The sequence below is a fragment of the Balaenoptera musculus genome, chromosome 19 (assembly GCF_009873245.2).
Source record: "Balaenoptera musculus isolate JJ_BM4_2016_0621 chromosome 19, mBalMus1.pri.v3, whole genome shotgun sequence".
NCBI classification, from domain to species: domain Eukaryota; kingdom Metazoa; phylum Chordata; class Mammalia; order Artiodactyla; family Balaenopteridae; genus Balaenoptera; species Balaenoptera musculus.
In genome coordinates, this window is record NC_045803.1 from 16,480,160 (window position 1) to 16,486,175 (window position 6,016).

Genomic DNA, 6,016 nt, shown 5'->3' on the forward strand with positions numbered 1-6,016 from the left:
AAATCATTGGGGTTTTCATAAGGATCGCATTGAATCTGTATGTTACTTTAGGTAGTATTGCCATCTGTCTTGGTCAGCTCAAGCTTCCATAACAAAATACCATAGACTGTGTGGCTTAAACAACAGAAATTTATTTTCTCACAATTATGGAGGTTGGAAGTCGGAGATCAAGGTGCCACCTTCTCACTTGAGTCCTCGCATGGCAGAGAGAGTGAGCTCTCTGGTGTCTCTTCTTATAGGGACACTACTGCTATCATATCAGGCCCCCACCCTTATGACGTCATTTAAATGCAATTACTTCCATAACGGCCCTATCTCCAAATACAGTGACATTAGGGGTTAGGGCTTCCAACATATGAATGGGGCAGGGAGGACACACACAATTCTAAGTCCATAGCAGCATCTTAACAATATTAAGTATTCCAAGTCTTGAACACAGGATATCTTTCCATTTATGTCTTCTTTCATTTCTTTCAGCAATCTTTGTAGTTATCAATGTATAAGTCTTTTGCTTCCTTACTTAAGTTTATTCCTAAGTATTTTGGTTTTTTTGATACTATCATAAATGGATTTGTTTTTTTTAATTTTCTTTTCTGATTGTTCATTGTTAGTCTATATAGAAATGCAACTGATTTTTGTGTGTTGATTTTGTATCCTGCAACTTTGCTGAATTCATTTTTTAGTTCTAGTGTGTGTGTGTGTGTGTGTGTGTGTGTGTGTGTGTGTGTAATCTCTAGGGTTTTCTATATATAAGATTATGTCATCTGTGAACAGAGATAAGTTTACTTCTTCCTTTCCAATTTGGATGCCTTTTATTTCTTTTTCTTGCCCAACTGCTCTGGCTAGGACTTGCAGTACTATGTTGATAGACATCTTTTCATACATATCCTTAAGGGCCTTTTTTACATCTTTTGTGTGTGTGAATTGTCCATCTCTTTTTCCTATTTACTTTCACGGGGTTTTTTTGTTTGTTGTTTGGTTTTTTTTTTTTGGTTTTGGTTTTTCTGGTGCTTTGTCACAATGTTTAAGAATTCTTTACACACTAGGAATATTAGTTCCTCATCTGTGATGTATGGTGCAAGTATTTTCTTCCAGTTTGACAGTTGTCTTTTTACTTTGTTTATGGTGTTCTTTGTCGTTGAATATTTTTATTTTTATTTAGTCAAATTACCAATGTTTTCCTTTATTGCTTCTGGATTTAGAAAGCCTTTCTAAATCTCAGGATTAAAGGGGAATTTACATGTGTTATCTTCTAATAACTGTATGGTTTCATCTTTTACATCTAGCACCCTGATCCATTTGGAGTTTAATTTTGTGTATGGAATGGGGTATGGATTTAATTTTATATTTTCTAAATGGCTATCCAGTTTTCCCAGCACCATTTATTAAGAATTTTATCTTTGCCCCACTGATTTGAAATGCCATCTCTATCATATACTAAATGTCCATATATATTGATACTTGGTTCTATTTCTAGGCCTTCTGTTCTGTTCCACTGGTTGGTTTGTCTATTTATGCACTACTACCACACTGTTTTAATTATAGAGACTTTACAGTACATTTTAATGTCTAGTACAGCTAGTTTCCTGATGTTCCTTTTTTATTGTCAAATTATTCTGTTTCTCCTTTATACCATTTATGCAGCAAAGGGTTCTGTTGGCATAGATCTACATCTTTTGGAGGGTTGTGATTTGTTGATTCATGAGTAATGGCCCCTGCATAATTGTACACAGATACCCTGGCTCATGTAACACTTGTTATTAATATTTTTGATTTTCACAGTCTGGGTTGATGAACAAGGCCTTCTGCTGTTCTGGCTTTTAGGAGTAAGAATGTGATTGGGACCTATCTCAGAAGTCTAGATTCACAAATCTGGGATAAAACTTTGTTTCAGTAACCAGATCTAATTTGATATGGGGCATTTTGGGTTTTGTGTCTTAAATTTGTTTCCGGCCAAATCCATGTTGTTCTTTTGATAAGTTACGAAAAAAACAAAAAAAAGAATATTAGCCAGAAGTACTTGGTGTTTGTAAATAAGTGGTTACAGCAGGGTTTTTAAAGAAGGTCCAGGCTCCCACCCTTAGACTTCAGGGCTCTGCAGACGCCATGAAATTTTATGCAGTTTTTGCAGATACTTTTTTTTTTTTAATACTTATTTATTTATTTATTTTGGCTGCGCTGGGTCTTAGTTGCGGCACGCAGAATGCTCACCACGGCTTGCAGGCTCATAGTTGTGGCATCTTAGTTATGCCATTCGGGCCTCTTAGTTGTGGCATGTGAACTCTTAGTTGCGGCATGCATTCAGGATCTAGCTCCCGGACCAGGGATTGAACCTGGACCTCCTGCATTGGGAGCACAGAGTCTCAGCCACTGGACCACCAGGGAAGTCCTTGCAGATACTTATTTATTTGATTTTTTTCTTGAAAGAAGGTTTATGATTTCATAAGATTTTCAAAGAGATTCATGACCCTTAAAAATTTAGAACTGCAATCAAAGACAGTAATGCCCGGTAATAATAGCCTTTGAGATGTTGTCCAAAATTTGTGCCAACAACAGGGAGTTAGAAGAGGAAGTTTCCATCACATACTACGTTCATATGATGGAATATTATTCAGCTAATAAACATATGCTTACAGAGAGTTAACCAGAACAAGGAAAATACTGTAATGATACAACTCTGAAAATGATGAATAAAAAAGTACTCAAATTTTGCAAAGATCCCATCCCCAAATTTTTTAATGGGTAATTGAATGGAGAAGAAACTGGCTACATATCTGACACCATGCATTCTGCTGTGTGTTCACTGTCTCACTTAAACTGGAAATTGCACTGTCTTGAAAATTGGTCATTCACAGGATGTTTTTGATAATGAAGCTATTTCAGTGCACCAGAGAATATGTTAAAGGACTTTTAGTTGTAACTTGTTTCAATCATACTAATTTCCTTTTTTGTCCCCACTTGTGTTATAGACATTGGCTCGATTGCTCATAATTTTTCTGCTGCTAGGAAAATAAATGTCAGCTACAACTCTAGTTATTTATTTTTGTTTAAATGGAAAGTACTGTTATGTCTTTTATTATGAAATATATAAGCTTAATGCAAAAATCTAGAAATTTTGCTAAAAATGTAATTCATCTAAAGGTAAATATTCTTAATATTTGATGGATATATTTCAAGTATTTTTCTGTGGGATTTTATAGAGTGGTATCTCATATAAATTCTGTAACCTCCCTGCCTCATTTAATAATGCCTTGACTGTGTAGCAGTTATATTTTAAAGTCACTATGTAGTATTTCATTATCGAGATGCACCTTAATTTATTAGCTTTACTACCTACTAAAGAGCATTTATATTTCTATATTTTAATTGTGAAATTGTCCCAAAAGCACTCTTGTGCATACAACTTCACGTATTTTTATAATGAATTCCTTTGGGTCAGGCATTAGACATTTATTAAGAATTTGCAAATATGCAAAATCCTAATCTAGAACTCAGGGAGACAAAGTACTTTTAAAAAGTGAGAATCTCTATTTTTAAATTACAAATAATGTAATGGGGGAGATAAAACTTGTATACGAATGTCCAAAGTAAAGGATGAAAAAGGGCACTCGTTTACCCTGATAGTATGCTATGAGAGTTCATAAGAGGAAGATATTTGTATGACCAGAGCAGTCATTGTCATGTCATATCATATCTAAGTCAAACTGATCCCATAAGAACTCTATGGAGGTGAACTGAGTCACCTATATTTCCTGCAATTTTCATTCTAATCATCAGAAATCCAAAGTATTGGGACTCCCCTGGCAGTCCAGTGGTTAAGACTTCGCCTTCCAGTGCAGGGGGGGGTACAGGTTTGATCCCTGGTTGAGGAGCTAAGATCCCACATGCCTCATGGCCAAAAAAACCAAAACATAAAACAGAAGCAATATTGTAACAAATTCAATAAAGACTTTAAAAATGGTCCACATCAAAAAAGTCTTTAAAAAAAAAGTGTTAAAAAGAAATACAAAGTATGACCAATGGAGCAAGATGATTCTATAGCTGTTCAGAGAACACTGAGGCAAATAGGGCAGGTGCAGAAACATAATAAACCTATCTGGCAAGAAGAGCTGAAAGGAAGCATCACTTATACACAGGACTTGGTCTGAATGACTTTTAGTTCTTTTCCAGGCAGGTCTCCAGCACACATAAATGTAGTTACCAAATCAAGAAGTTTGCAACAATTGGGAGCTGAGGAAGCAAAAACAACAAAAGCCATTCTGTGAAAAAGAACTGTTTTTAGAATATCCTGATCTATTATTTCATGTTCAAAGGAAGATTGTTTAAAAAAAAAGAAAGTATTTCCTTTTTCATCTGCCGTTTGGGAGTAGCTTATACTTAACAGAACTTTAAAATACGCATTTAAAAATTAATGCGTGGTTATTGAAAAACTACACTTAAGCAAAACTAAGAAAATTGAAGATCACAACCCAGAAATAACCAAAGTAATCTTTAAGGATAAAACTTCCCAGATAATGTTCAGTCTGATCTGTCTGTCTATATTGTCTATGTTAATAAATACATGTATTTTACAAATAAGACCACATGATGCCCAGTTGTTTTGTAATCTAACCAGATCTTGAACATTTTCTATGTTATTAACTACTTCATTACCACTAAATTTGTGAGTACTCAGAATTGCTGTTTTATAGAAATCTTTCATTTATTTAATATGCTATTGTCTGACTCAGAATCTTGAACATTGCCTGAGAATGTACATACCTCTCAGTGTATTGATTCTGGGTTGATGTTTAGACTGGAAAAATTTATGTTTACATCCATAAAGCTCAATACAACATTTAAAAATATGACATATAGGAAAAGTTTCAAGTTAAATCAGAAATTCACTTAAATATCAGAGTCATGTAAATATTTTGACAAATGTATAGATTGGCCTGTCAACAAAAGGGATGTGCAGATGTTCATGGTGTTAAGGAGGCCATGTTACTGCACACAAAGCAACTAGTTATTAATAACTATAATAACTGGTGATCAGGAAGTGATGTTTTAAGAAATTTTCATCTTTTTTTTTCTTTTTAGCTGCATTGGGTCTCCTGCGTGTGGGCTTTCTGTAGTAGGGGCAAGCGGGGGCTACTCTTCGTTGCGGCGTGTAGGCCTCTCATTGCGGTGGCTTCTCTTGTTGTGAAGCACGGGCTCTAGCCTTGCGGGCTTCAGTAGTTGTGGCGCGCGGGCTCAGTAGTTGTGGCTCACGGGCTCTAGAGCGCAGGCTCAGTAGTTGTGGCGCACAGGCTTAGTTGCTCCGTGGCATGTGGGATCTTCCCAGACCAGGGTTCAAACCCATGTCCCCCGCATTGGCAGGCGGATTCTTAACCACTGCACAACCAGGGAAGTCCCAGAAATTTTCATCTTAATACAATAGTTTATTATTTATATGTAGGTGTTTCTTGTGTTTAATTATGTTTAGGAAATTATTTGGGGGCTTTGTGTTAAAATGTGACTCATTATATTTTTCACATTTTAAATACTGGGAAAGAGGCTCCTGGTTAGAGTTTTTACTCAGAATGATTGCTTTGTCAGGAATAGATTACTAATGTTAAGGTGAAGATACCTATATATATCTACTTCTCATGAGCTGTCAAGTTCTCCTACTCCCCCGGCACAAGCCTTGTGTGATGTGGGATCCATGCCCTCTGAAGAATAAGAATGTCAATTTAGAGACAGGGAAAATCCAGGGATGTAACTACAAGCTTCACTGGGTGGTGTGTAGATGGCTGAACTTTGCTTAGAAGGATTTGTACAAAGATTTGATGATAGGGATCTAAAGGAGCATGATTTTGCTGGGTCAAGAACAACTTGTCCCATAACTCATAATCTGCCTTTTGAGGGCTTTTTGTTTCACACTGTTGGTTTGTGAAAAATCCCTTTGAGATGTATAGAGTTGGAAATGCACAGCTCTGCTCTGTTATTTCTGAAGCTTCCTCTGACTTTTTAAAAATTATTCTTTCTTATATTGACC